The sequence below is a fragment of the Narcine bancroftii genome, chromosome 9 (genome assembly GCF_036971445.1).
Source record: "Narcine bancroftii isolate sNarBan1 chromosome 9, sNarBan1.hap1, whole genome shotgun sequence".
Lineage (NCBI taxonomy): Eukaryota > Metazoa > Chordata > Chondrichthyes > Torpediniformes > Narcinidae > Narcine > Narcine bancroftii.
Window position 1 is genome coordinate 6,387,637 of NC_091477.1, and position 13,851 is coordinate 6,401,487.

The 13,851-nt window shown below is 42.4% G+C and overlaps 1 long non-coding RNA gene across 2 annotated transcripts in view; it reads right to left on the reverse strand.

The window, feature by feature from the left end:
- LOC138742810 (uncharacterized) overlaps window positions 1-12,929 on the reverse strand; it is a 131,318-nt gene extending 118,389 nt beyond the window's left edge. For both annotated transcript variants that reach the window (XR_011344418.1, XR_011344417.1), the window contains exons 1-2: window positions 12,805-12,929; window positions 6,868-6,966 (exon numbers count right to left, since the gene is read on the reverse strand). This is a non-coding gene — a long non-coding RNA (uncharacterized lncRNA). The remainder of the gene's footprint in view (window positions 1-6,867; window positions 6,967-12,804) is intronic.
- Between the last annotated feature and the right edge of the window lie 922 nt (window positions 12,930-13,851).

Below are 13,851 nucleotides of genomic sequence, written 5' to 3' on the forward strand. Positions count from 1 at the left end.
AATTAAGTGGGCTAGATAGGTTAAGTAAGTAGGTTATGTTAAAGTTTAATTCTGTTTTCTTGTTCAAATATAATTAAAAACTACTTTTGTTTAAATAAACCTGTGTTGTGGTGCATATCTATCGCTGCTGGTTTTTGGGGTCCTCTGGGCTCTTTAACAATAGTTCCCCACTTCAGCTGGCAACTCATTCAACGCTCCCACAATTCTGTGTGAAATTTCCCCTCATGCTCCCTTTAAAACTTCTCCCCTTTCACGTCCCAGCTATAATTCTGGAATTCAACCTGCGGTTCATTGCTCTGAGTTATTAGAGCAATGTCCTTCATTTTGTATCTCACCTAATCTACTTGCATTTACTTGATCAAAATTTTGTACATTTTTATTAAATCTCCCCTTATTCTTCAAGGCTCCAGAAATACACCTGCATCTGTTACAACTGACCATTCCAATTCCCTCTTGAGATTCCAACCTGCCCCAATTTTAACATTTGACACAAGTAGTCTCTCAATCTTCTTTAAACGATTAGAAAGCAACCTTGTGGATGATTTGTTATCACATCATCTGAAAATGAAGGATTATTTGGATGGTACTTTCCAGATGAATTTGCACAAAGGCATTAACAATGCAACTATGTTGAGCTCAAAGGTCTTCTGAAATTATAGTTAATAGCCTTCCCTTTGAGGAGACATGTTCATTTTATTCTCATTAATTAAAAAAAAATAACAGTGAAATGAAATGGAAGATCACACAGAAATGCTGGGGAGACTCAGCAAGTCATACAGTGTTCTTTATGTAGCAAAGATAGTTACATAACCCACGCTTCGGGCCTGAGCCTCTCATTAGGGTATGAGCATAAAGCAGACAGACGCTTGAGCAAAATGGTGGAAGGAGGGGCAGGGGAAGGAACACAGGTCTACATACAATTGGTGGCATGGGTGTAAGTACACGAGAGAAAAAAAGCTGAGAGTTGAGAGGGGAAGGGGATAGCTCTCTGAATGTAGAGGGAAGGGGGGTGGAGAGGTGGATGAAAGGAAACAGAGGGATGGGGAAGAGAGGGAGCGTCATAACGGAAACGGGAGAAGATGATGTGAATGCCGTCCAGTTGGAGAATGCCCAGATAGATTAGGTGCTCCCTACAGATAGCATTGGTTTGGCAGTGCATGAGGCCATGTCAGTGTGGGAATGATGAGGCTGGCCACTGGGAGATCCCTCTCACTGATGAAATGGTTTCCCATCAAGCAACATGTGACCATAGTGGATCTTATTACATTAGTGTCTTTGCAGGTCCTACATAATCTGGAGACTATCTGACACAAGCTAAATATTCACAGTGCCTATTGTAAAAAAACAAATGGAAATTGTTTCTGAGATGTGGTAGGATGTTTGGCACAATGATCTTTTTATATGGCGAGCTCTCCACTGGCCACCGTGACAGAGGTGCACCAAAGAAGAGGTACAAGGACTGCCTAAAGAAATCTCTTGGTGCCTGCCACATTGACCACCGCCAGTGGGCTGATCTCGCCTCAAACCGTGCATCTTGGTGCCTCACAGTTTGGCGGGCAGCAACCTCCTTTGAAGAAGACCGCAGAGCCCACCTCACTGACAAAAGACAAAGGAGGAAAAACCCAACACCCAACCCCAACCCACCAATTTTCCGTTGCAATCGTGTCTGCCTGTCCCGCATCGGACTTGTCAGCCACAAACGAGCCTGCAGCTGACGTGGATATTTACCCCTCCATAAATCTTCGTCTGCGAAGCCAAGCCAAAGAGAAGAGACTTTTGAGGTGTGAGAAAGTGATGCTGAATAATAGATGAGCAATGAACCCTTCGATCAGATTCAGAATTCAGGTTTATTGTCAGAGAACACACATAGCATCACATACAACCCCTGAGATTTTTTTTTTCCTGCTGGAGAGGCAGAATTACCACTTATTGATAGAGCAAAAAAAATCAATTTGGACAATGAGATGTTAAAACAAGGTGAAGAGAGATTATCTGCGATCAGGCATTTGCAGGTTCTTATCCATCGAAGGGATGTTAACATCAGCTATGCACGTTTATTTCTTTTTAAATTTAGATATATAGCTTGGTAACATGCTCTTGTGGCCCACGAGTTTGTGCTGCCAAAATACACCCATGTGGCCAATTAACTGGTTAGTACCACACTATAACAGAGCCAGCAACGACAATGCTATCTGTAGGGAGTCTTTATGTTCTTCCCGTGTCTGCGTGGGTTTCCTCCCAGTGCTCCAGTTTCCTCCCACCCCCCCCCCCCACCACCCCAAAATGTACGGGGGTAGCAGGTTAATTGGGATATTTGGACAGCATGAGACGTGGGCCGGAAGAGTGTGCTGTGTGCTTAACTTGAACATTTAAGTGCCCTGCATGCCTTTGGAATGTGGGCACCCATAGAAAACAAGGAAAATGTACAAACTCCATACAGCGAACATCAGATCTGCACCCAGATCGTTGGCGCTGTAATGGTGTTGTGCTAACAGCTGTGCTAACGGGGCTTCTGGGCAATTGAAGAGTAAGTGGGACTGGAGTTACTCAAATGAACCAGATGGGCTTTTAATACCATTGCTGATTCCAAGGATCTTTTAAAATTAACTGAACATGCCCCAGCTGTAATAATGGCATTCAACCTGCTGCTCATCACTCTGGGTTACTAATCCAGGAGCATTACCATTATGCTGCTCTCTCCAGGTGCTAGAAAGACAATTGTGAGTTGCCCTCTCACTCTTGCCACCATCCTACTCTCTGGAGTATAAGAAAAGGCCTGTGACCCTTTGTTGCATTGGTTCACCTGTAATTACACGAGCAAGCATGAGTTGACTTGCCTGAATAGCATGCAAACTTTTTATTGAAATGATAATGAATTTATTGTCGCACACATTATACAATACACGTATGCACCAAAAATTGGAGCAGCACCTTATATTCAGCTTGGCATTCTCCCACCAGAAGCATAAGCATCAACTTCAATTTCTGTTAACCTCTTCCCCCAGTCTTTCTCCCTATCTGTCTCCTTTCCTTCTGCTCCTCACTCTCTCCCCTCTCCATCAGAGAGCGACCCTTGGCCTACTCTCCCTATCACCTCACATTCCTTCTCTTCCCACTTGTGACTCTTACCTGTTAGACTGCGCTCCTCACCTTGCCCCCTCCTCCCTCCTCTCCTCTCATCCTTTCCTTCCCAACCCCATAATCTGTAACCCTCTATTTTTCTTACATCCATCTGAGAGTCTTTTGTATGTCCCTATTGCACCACTCTCCATGACCAACTCTGGCATTCCATTCCAGGCACCCACCTTTCTCTGAGTAAATAACTCACCTTCCTTAAACTTTGCTCACCTATAAACTATGGCATTTGCTATTGTTGCCCCAGAAAAAAATCTTCAACATCTTTATTAAGTCACCTCTCATCCTTTGTTGCTCCAGAGAAAAAAGCCCTGTCATATAACATGTTCTCCCATCCAGGCAACATCCTGGTAAATTTCCTCTTAACACTCGACAAAGCATCTCATCCTTCTTGTTATGAGTCAACCAGAAATGAATATGATCTGCAAGTATGATCTAACCCAGTGGTTCTCAACCTTTTTTCTTTTCACTCACATCCCACTTTAAATATTCTGTATGCCATCAATGCTCTGTGATTAGTAAGGGGTTGCTTAAGGTGGTATGTGGGTGGAAAGAAAAAGTTTGAAACCCACTGTTTTAATTGTACCTAAATGACTCATTATGTGCACAGTTTCCTAACTCCAAAGGAAATGGGGCAATGATCATTTTTCTCCAGCAAAATATTTCATTAACAATCCCTTACTAATCACAGAGCACCGATGTCATAGGGATTACTTAAAGTTGGTTGTGAGTAGAAAGAAAAAGGTTAGAATCACTGGTCTAACCAAAGTATTATAGAGCTGCAATATTACTTCACAACTGTTGAACTCAATCCCCCAGCTAATGAAGGCCAACACATCATCTGCCTTCCTTACCTTATAAACATTTGTGGCTAATTGTGGGAATACATACTTCCTGTGAAGATCTCTGCACATCGCCACACAGAGAAGAATAACTTAATGTATCCAGTCTAGTCCTCTAAAACAAGAACACATCAGAACTGTGAAAATATAAATTTGAAGTAATGGGTGGCACAGTTAGTGTAGCCGTTAATGTGAAGTTATTGCAGCACTGTGACCCAGATTCAAATCCAGTGCTGTCTGTAAGGGGTTTGTACATTCTCTGATAAGGTCCCGCATAAACGACTGGCTTCCAAAATCAAGGCTCATGGGATTGGGGGAAAAGTATTGATGTGGATTGAGAACTGGCTGGCAGGTAGAAGACAGAGTTGGGATAAATGGCTTGTTTTCTGAGTGGCAGGCGGTGACCAGTGGGCTGCCACAGGGATCTGTACTGGGACCTCAGCTGTTCACAATTTACATTAATGATCTGGATGAGAGGATTGGATGTAATATCTCCAAATTTGCAGATGACACTAAGCTAGGAGGGGTTTTGTGCACGGAAGAGGGGGTCAGGATGCTCCAGTGTGATTTGGATCAATTGAGGGACTGGGCAGATCCATGGCAAATGCACTACAATGTGGATAAATGTGAGGATATCCACTTTGGTAATACAAACCGAGGGCAGATGACTATTTGAATGGCAATAGATTAAGAGATGGGGAAGCGCAGAGACCTAGGGGTACTTGTACATCAGTCTCTGAAGGCGAGCATGCAGGTACAGCAGGCGGTTAAAAAGGCAAATGGTATGTTGGCCTTCATATCAAGAGGGTTTGAGTATAGGAACAAGGATACCTTACTGCAGCTGTACAGGGCCTTGGTGAGACCCCACCTGGAGTATTGTGTGCAGTTTTGGTCACCTTATCTAAGGAAGGATGTTCTTGCAATGGAGGGAGTGCAGAGGCGATTCACCAGGCTGATACCTGGAATGGCAGGAATGACTTATGAGGAAAGATTGCGCAAATTGGGATTGTACTCGCTGGAGTTTAGAAGATTGAGAGGGGATCTCATAGAGACATATAAAATTCTGGCAGGACTGGACAGAGTGGATGCAGATGGGATGTTTCCAAGGATGGGAAAATCCAGAACCCGGGGCCATGGTTTGAGGATAATAGGCAAACCATTTAGGACCGAGATGAGGAAGAATTTCTTTACCCAGAGGGTGGTGAATCTGTGGAATTCATTGCGACAGAGGGCAGTAGAGGCAGGTTCATTAAATATATTTAAGAGGGAATTAGATATATTTCTTCAGTATAAGGGTATTAAAGGTTACGGAGAGAAGGCGGACACGGGGTACTGAACTTTAAGATCAGCCATGATCTCGTTGAATGGTGGAGCAGGCTCGAAGGGTCGAATGACCTACTCCTGCTCCTATCTTCTATGTTTCTATGTTTCTATGTTTCCCCATGACTGTGTGAGTTTCCTCTGGGTGCTCCAGTTTTCTCCCACCCTCTAAAGCATACGGGATTGTAGGTTAATTAAGTATGATTCTGAGTGCTACTGGTACCATGTAACCCGGTACTACCTGTCGCATGGCCGGGTAGTCGATAACAGGGTGGCTAGACACCCTGCAGGATAAAAACAAGACCTGTCGAAGAGTGGACGAAACCTCTCGTAGGGTCAACGGCCATCTAGCAAACACAAGCCATGAAGCGCAGAAAGGGCATCCCTTACACCAAAGCTCAATCTGACCATACATTGCCACAGAACCTCTCCTAGCCATGTTGGACTCATCATACCACTGGATATGGAAGGGCATGTCGAGAGGATGGGTCTGAATACATTCACGTACATGCTGTTCCTCATATCAAACCTCACAAAATGACTGAAAGGAACCATCATCAATATCGTAAGAGATAAGTAAGAAAAAATGAAAAGAAAAAGAAAAAAATTCAAGCCCACAGTGATCAAGGTTAAAATTCAGATTGTGTGTTGTGTTCAATTCAAGCAAGAGGCCTCAGGGGATGTGAACAAGCACGGCCAGTGACATTCATCACCGCACATCATTAGTCAAATGATGGAAGTGAGCTAGAAATGAGCCCCGAGTCTTATCAAAAGTTATCTTGATTTTCGTGACATCTTTGACTAATTTTCTCCAGATTTAAAAAGGACATGATATCTAATAGCCATTGATTATGTGTAGGTGGAAACTCATCTTTCCAATTCAACAGAATTGTTCTTGCTAATGAAGTGGAGAATGCTAGAACCCGTCTCTGATTAGAAGATAAAATAATATTTATGTCTTTATGAAAAACAAGTAGTGCAATGACCAGACATGGGTTGTGTTCTCCTGACCTCCTCCTGAAGTCCACAATCATCTCCTTGCTTTTACTGACATTGAGCAGAAGGTTGTTGTCATGACACCATTCAACGAGCTGATCAAACTCCCTGGTCTGTTTCCTCATGGCTGTTTGTGATTCTACCAACAACTGTGGTGTCATCAGCAAAGATATAGATAGCATTGGAATTGTGCCCGGCCATACAGTCATGGGTGTATAACAAGAAGAGCAGTGGGCTAAGCCCAAATCCTTGAGGTGTTGATAATAAGTGAGAAGACATAGTTTCCAATTCGTATTGACTGTGGTCTTCCAATGAGAAGGTCAAGGATCCAGTTGCAGAGTGGGGTACAGAGGCCTAGAGTTTGTAGCTCCTTGACCAGGACTGAGGTAGTAAAGGTATTGAAGGCTGAGCTGTAGTCGATGAAGAACAGCGTATATATGAAATGCTTTTCTCAAGGTGGTCTAGAGCAAAAGCATTGACCAAGTTGTATTTATGTATTAATATTTTCATTAATTAATGGTTTAATGTATTTGATATATTAATCAACAACAATCTAAACTAGAAATAGCCTTACATTTACTCCTACAAGGAGGCCACTCAGTCCATCACTTCACTGCCAGATCCATGAAGCCAGGTCGATTCTGTTCCACGCCACATCCTTCTTCTGTACAACCTAAAAAGTTTGCATTTTTTAAGGACACGATAAAAGTTTTGAACATTGTAGTCAATTTTCCTCTTATTTTGAACTCTTGTGTTATACAGGTGCACGGGGATTACTTTCAATTACTGTAGTTTATCTTGATTCCAGCCTTGTTTGACAACATCAGGCATGGTTCACACTTATATAGTATGACCTATGCAATAAGATTTTAGATTCTGCATAGATTAAACAAGACACATTTTTTGAAGTAAACAAGAAAGCCTGCAGATGTTGGGGTCTAGTGCAGCACACTAAAGTGCTGGAGAAAGTCAGCAGGTCACGCTGTATCCAGAAGAAGTAAAAGGCAGTGGATGTTTTAGGCTGAGCCCTTCATGGGGAATGTTGAAAATCAGGTAGACACATGAATAAAATTGGATGGAGGGGGTGGGGGGATGGAGGAGGAAAGCAGAAGACAGAAGAGAGGAAGGGGAAGGGGGAAGTACACAGATTACCTGGTAAGGGACAATAGGTGGATATAGGTGGGAGGGTGGAAGCAAATTAATTTGAGAGGTGATAGGGGAGGGGACAGAAAGCTAAGAAGGATAGCTCTCTGACAGGAGGTAGAAGGGAAAGGGGTGAGAGACCAGGAGAGGGGGATGTCGATAATGATGCCGTGTGGGTGGATTTTCAGAATATGTTTCCTTCATTGAGCTGTCAACAAAACATCACAAGCAATCCAATGGTGTCTTCATGTTGGAACCACCCAGATTGGTAACAGGCATCACCCTGTTCTTCATTATCAGTCTATTGGTATCCCCAGCAGCCGTATAATTCTTGCCTGTCTCACCAAGGCAAATCTTTGTAACCACTGCCGAGCATAGGTAACGCTATCTTGGGTCAGATTTCCATGGTTGCAGGATTTTACTAATAAACACAGGTGGCTCCTTTAACAGGTCATTTAAAGCCTGAACGGAACACCAGCAATAGGACCAGGCAGTCAAACCTTTTGGAGCAGCAATGTTTCTCAGCTCCCTGTTCTCCCAGGTCTGCACCAATGCCGCCAATACAGTGCTCTGATAGGAGAAGCAAGGGACCACGTAACCATCCTGACCTGGGTGGCCTAAAGGACTCAGTCCTGAAACATATGGACGCTGCGAGACTGGCTGAGGTCCTCCATCATTTCTATGTTTTGACAGCATCTGTAGACTTTCGTATTTCACTGGGAATATATCACCCATTCCATCATTGTCAATGGGTCAAACTTATAGAACTCCCTCTCCAGAGCAACTTCACCAGCAGAACACATGGTTCAATAAAAGCTACTTATCACCACCTCCTTCTCAACGAAATTAAAGATGTACAATTAGTGAGCACCTTGCCAACAATGTCACATCCCGACAAATACAGGTAGTTAAATATACGCTCTTTTAGTTCCCCCATGAATAGATTTGTTTTGCAATCAAGGTCCAGCCATGACTGATTACCTCTTAATGGAGGACTCCTTCCACCCTGCACACAGCATCTTACAGCTGTTCCCATCGGGAAAGAGGTACAGGAGCATTAGTGCCAACACCACCAGCCTGAGAAACCGCTCTTCCCACGGGCTGTGCGAATGACCGCTCACATTAGCAATCCAAAACTCCCATATTAACAGAATAATATTTACTTATTTGTGCATATGAATACTTGTCCTGCATATGTATCATTTGTATGCATGTGCGTTATCTCCGGATGTGTGTCTGAGTGTTTTGCACCGAGGACCAGAAAACCCCATTTCATCTGGTTGTAGTTGTACAATCAGATGACAATAAACTTGACTTAAATGGTGGGGTGTTAGCCACAGTTTACTGCAGGGGGATGATCACAGCACAGTAGTAGTGGAAGAAAATATTCTGCCTGGAGGTCAGAGACTAGTGGAGTGCCACAAGGATTTGTTCTGGGGCCCCTGCTCTTTGTCATTTTTATAAATATCCTGAATGAAGAGGTGGAAGGATGGGTCAGTAAATTTGCAGATGATACGACGGTTGGAGGCGTTGTGGATGGAGCTGAAGGTTGTCGAAGGTTACAAGAGGATATAGACAGGATGCAGTTTTGGTCAGAAAAGTGACAGATGGAGTTGAATCCCTGAAAGTGTGGGGTGATGCATTTTGGAAGGACAAACCAGAAGGCTGAGTGCAGGGTAAATGGCCAGTTTCTTAATAGTGTAGATGACCAGAGGGACCTTGGGGTCAAAATCTACACATCCCTCAAGGTCGAGAAGGTTAAGAAGGCCTATGGGATGTTGGGCTTCATTAATAGGGGATTGAATTCAAGAGTCGAGAGATCATGTTGCCACTTTACAAATCCTGAGTGAGACCACACTTAAGAGTATTGTGTTCAGTTCTGTTCTCCTCATTTTAGGAAGGATGTGGAAGGTATGGAGAGGGTGCAAAGGAGATTTACCAGGATGTTGCCTGAATTGGGAAACAAGTCTTATGAGGCAAGGTTAATAGAGCTGGGACTTTTCTCTTTGGAGCATAAAAGGATAAGAGGAGACTTGATAGAGGTCTACAGGATTATGAGAGATAGGGTGGAGAGCCAGTACCTGTTTCTGAAGGCAGGATTAGCAAACACCAGAGGATATATGTACAATGTGAAGGGAGGGAAGTTTAGGGAGACATCAGGGGCAAGAATTTTAACAGAGAGTGTGGGTGCCTAAAATGCTTGGCCGGGGATGATGGTTGAAGCTGAAACATTGGGGGTATTTAAGAAACTCTTAGACAGACACATGGATGGAAGGAAAATAGAGGGTTATGGGGTAGGGAGGGTTGAGTACTTTTTTTAAAAAAAGAAGGGATATATGGGTCAGCACATGATCAAGGGCTGAAGGGCCTATACTGATTATTTCAGGATGGTATTCACTGCTAGGACCTGCTTACAATGTCAATGACATTCATTATCACAACACAGTCAGAAGTCAGAGGGACCTGGTAAAACATAGGGCTCCTAATGTGGGGACCGAGTTTTGGTGGAATGTAACTCGTGGTTTATATTCATAATTATTTCCAAAAATAATGTCAAATTAACAATTATGGATGAAATGTGTTGTAAAGTGCATTTATATTAATTATATGGTGTGTATATGTTTTGATATTCTTTCGTTATATTAGTAGAACATGTATTCAGGGTTATTCTGTTAAACTCAATAAATGTTTTAAGAAGAATAATGTGGGCAATGCAGTCAACAAATAGGTTAAAACTGCAACATCACCAAATATCACAGTCGTGGTAAGAAATGTAATTACTTTTATCCATGATCACACTTATAGTTTAATAAATTATTTAAAATTAATCAAAAATTAATACTTATGCTGTGCATAAATAGAGTTGGATGACATTGATGTTTACATTACAGAACAGGCTTCACATTGTTGGGTGATATATTGTAGGAAGGTAGGGTATTTTTCACATTGTAAGGTAATATTTGTGTTTTACTGGTGACATTTATTACAAAATTATATTTATTGTTAGATGATATTTACATTGTAAGATATGTTTATTGCAGAGAAATTTACATTATATGGTATTTTGCTATGATATTGGCATCACTGGTGACATTTATGTTTTTGTCTGATATTCATTGCAGGGCTATGAAGTTAAGATGGTATGTTGTAGGAGGTATCAGTGAGGAATATTGTCAGAAAAATAGAGGGCTTCAGGAATGAGATCAGGAACGATTAGAGCAGGGTTTCTCAAACTTTTTTCTTTCCACTCACACACCATTCTAAGTATAACTTATGCCATAGGTACTCTGTGATTCGTAAGGTGGAATGTGAGTGGAAAGAAAAAGTTGTAATCGTACCTAATTGACTCGTTATGTGCACGGTTTCAGAACTCCAGAGGAAATGGGCCAATGAGAATTTTTCTCAAGCAAAATATTTCTGTTTCAATTGGGTCGGGAGCAGGGATTCTCAACCTTCCCTTCCTACTCACATCCCAGCTTAAGCAATCCCTTGTTAATCACAGAGCCCCGATGGTATTGGGATTACTTCAAGTAGTATGTGAGTGGAAGGAAAAGGTTGAGAACCATTGGATTAGATTGTAGTGGAGTAGGTTTTAAGAGGTCAGCAATAGCAGGGGATAACTGTGTGGTTATGTTCTAATTTTAACTTTAGGTAAAATTCATTGCTGGGAAGTATTCACTGTTGTCTAATATTTACACTGAGTGGTGTCATTTATTGTTGTGCATTACTTCAAGTGCAGGGTGATATTTGCATTGGAATGTAATACTCATTAGAAGATAATGCTTATATTGGAAATTGATATTCTGGATAATAAACATGGATATTTATTGCATTTGTGATTTTGATTGAAGTTATTAGATACATTATGGATTAAATGGAGCGATTGGGAAAGAGCAGTATTATGTGCAGGGAGATTCACATTGTTGCGAGATAATCACTTTGTAGGGCGATGTTTATTGTCTGCAATGATATTCACTGCAGAATGGAGTTTACATTATCAAGTGACATTCATTCCAGTGTGACATTTATCGAAGAGTGACATTCATTGATATTTACATCATATTGTTATATTTCTACTGTGGGGCAAGTAAATCACATTGCATTGTGATGACCAGTGAGGGCTTAGTGGCTGAAGGACCCACACAGGCTGCGGGCTTTTGGTGATTTGAGGTTAAAGGACCCACTCAGGCTTTGGCCTGCAGGAGACTGGGAACCAGGTACCCAAACTGGGATTCGAGAGGGTGCTGAGGGTTCCCAAAGGCCCTCGGGCGCGGAAAGATTCCTGATTGTATCGGGGGATTGAATCTGGAAGATGTGTGGCTGCGGAAGCAGAAGCGATGGGGTTGACTCTCAGGAGCTCTTTTTTGCTTCTCTTTCTCTTACTGTAATGGGGGCCGAGCAGTACTAATGGCAGCTCTTTGAAGGAAATGTGTAATATTACATTTTCCTTTTTATTACATGACAATAAAAAGTTTACATAGTTGGGTGAAACTAATCTTGTTTAGGGTGTTAGGTACAATCAGAGTGTGAAGTTCATTACATCAGAGAGAAATTCAGATTGTTTTTTGATATGCACATTGTGTGCCAATATTTACAGTATGTTTCTGGTTGAGATTGATACCATCAATTTTTCCCTGCTATTTACATGATGTAAAAGTGCAAAATGAATTTACTTTGTGGAATGATGTTAAGTCAAGTTTATTGCCATCTGGCTATCCGAGTACAACCCGAAGAAATAGCGTTCTCCGGTCCTCGGTGCAAGACACGCAGACACACAACTGGACATGAACACACAAACCGACAAACAATACGATGAGTTTTTCTATCTATACAAGTAAATAAATAAATATTATTTTGTTCATACGAGAGTCTCAGATGGTTAGTGAGAGCAGCTCCTTTGGTCGTTCAGCATTAAAACTTAAAGTTACCAAAAGTACCTTGAACATTTCAGAATAATATTTTTGTGGCCGGATAATTATTGATTGTTCGTGATAGAGATTATTTTCATTTTTTCATGCAGTTTTCATTTTAGTTAGTTGTTAATGCATTTTTAAAAAATTAAATTATAATATACAGTACAGTAACAGGGCCTTCTGCCCCATGAGTCCATGCTGCCCAAATACAACAATTAACCGACAATCACCATATGTTTTTTGGAGGGTGGGAGGAAATTGGAGCACCAGAGACGTGGGGAGAACGTTCAAATTCCTTGCGGACAGCCGCTGGATTTGATCCCGGGTCGCCTGGGCTGCAATCGCCTCATGATGAACTGCTGACATTATGGACATATTTGGCCTGTTACCGTACTCTCTGTCAAAATTTAAAAATTTAAGTTATGAGATGATATTTACATTGTATGTCGACTTACCATTACATTCAGCTCAGGGATACTGAGCACAGGTGTGAACAGTGCATGAATCAAGGAGGAGGGTGGGCAACCTTTTACCATGCATGGGCCGGATGGTGTGTCAGTGGTTAAATGACAGGCCGCACTGATGCTACCAGAAATGAAACAAATAAATAGAATGAATTAATAAATAAAATGACAATTAAAAAAACCATAAAAGTCAAAAAGGAGAAAACTTGGTCACAATGAAAACAAAATAACTAACCTCAAAACAGAGAGCAGTGGAGAGGGGAAGAATGTCACACTCAGGGAGGGTGAACCTCACACCAAGAGAGGGGGCTCTCACGCAGAGAAGAGGCATGTCACAGAGAGTGGGGCCCTTACACAGAGAGAGGGGGCCCCTCACACGAAGGGAGGGATTTTCAGGTCGAGAGAGGGAGTGCAAAACCCTGAAAGGGAGACTAACACAGAGGGTTAGGGTTGCAGAGAGGCAAGGAGTCACACAGAGAGATGGTGTCATATACATACACAGAAAAAGTCTCAATACAGAAACAGGAAGTGGGTGAGAGAGAGAGAGTACTACACAGAGATAAGATGAAAGAGCATTACAGAAAGAGGTGATGTTGCAGAGACCCAGGTCTCTCACAGAAGAGATGGAGAGGAGACAGCGGGATAATGTCACTGTGAGAGGGGAGAATGTTACGGTGTTATGGGGCATGCCTTGCACAGAGGGCAGAGGAGGTTGGCCATTCCAAAGGAGAACATGGTCATGGGTTACCTTATACACATACATACACAGTGTGTTTGCATTTGTTATCTTTCCCTGAGAGCGGGGAAGACATGCACAGAGAGTAGGGGAGCCTTGCACAGAGGGGGGAATCCGTGCACAAAGGGAGGGGGGGGCTCACACTGAGGGAGGTAGCCGCGCACTGGGCCAGATACATTGGGATTGGCGGCCGTTGGTTGCCCACTCCTGATCTAGGATGCACATGCTAAAAATTATAAATTTCAAGCAAAATTCTAATGGAATTCATGCATCTGGCACTTCCCCAAAATGAGATTACAGCA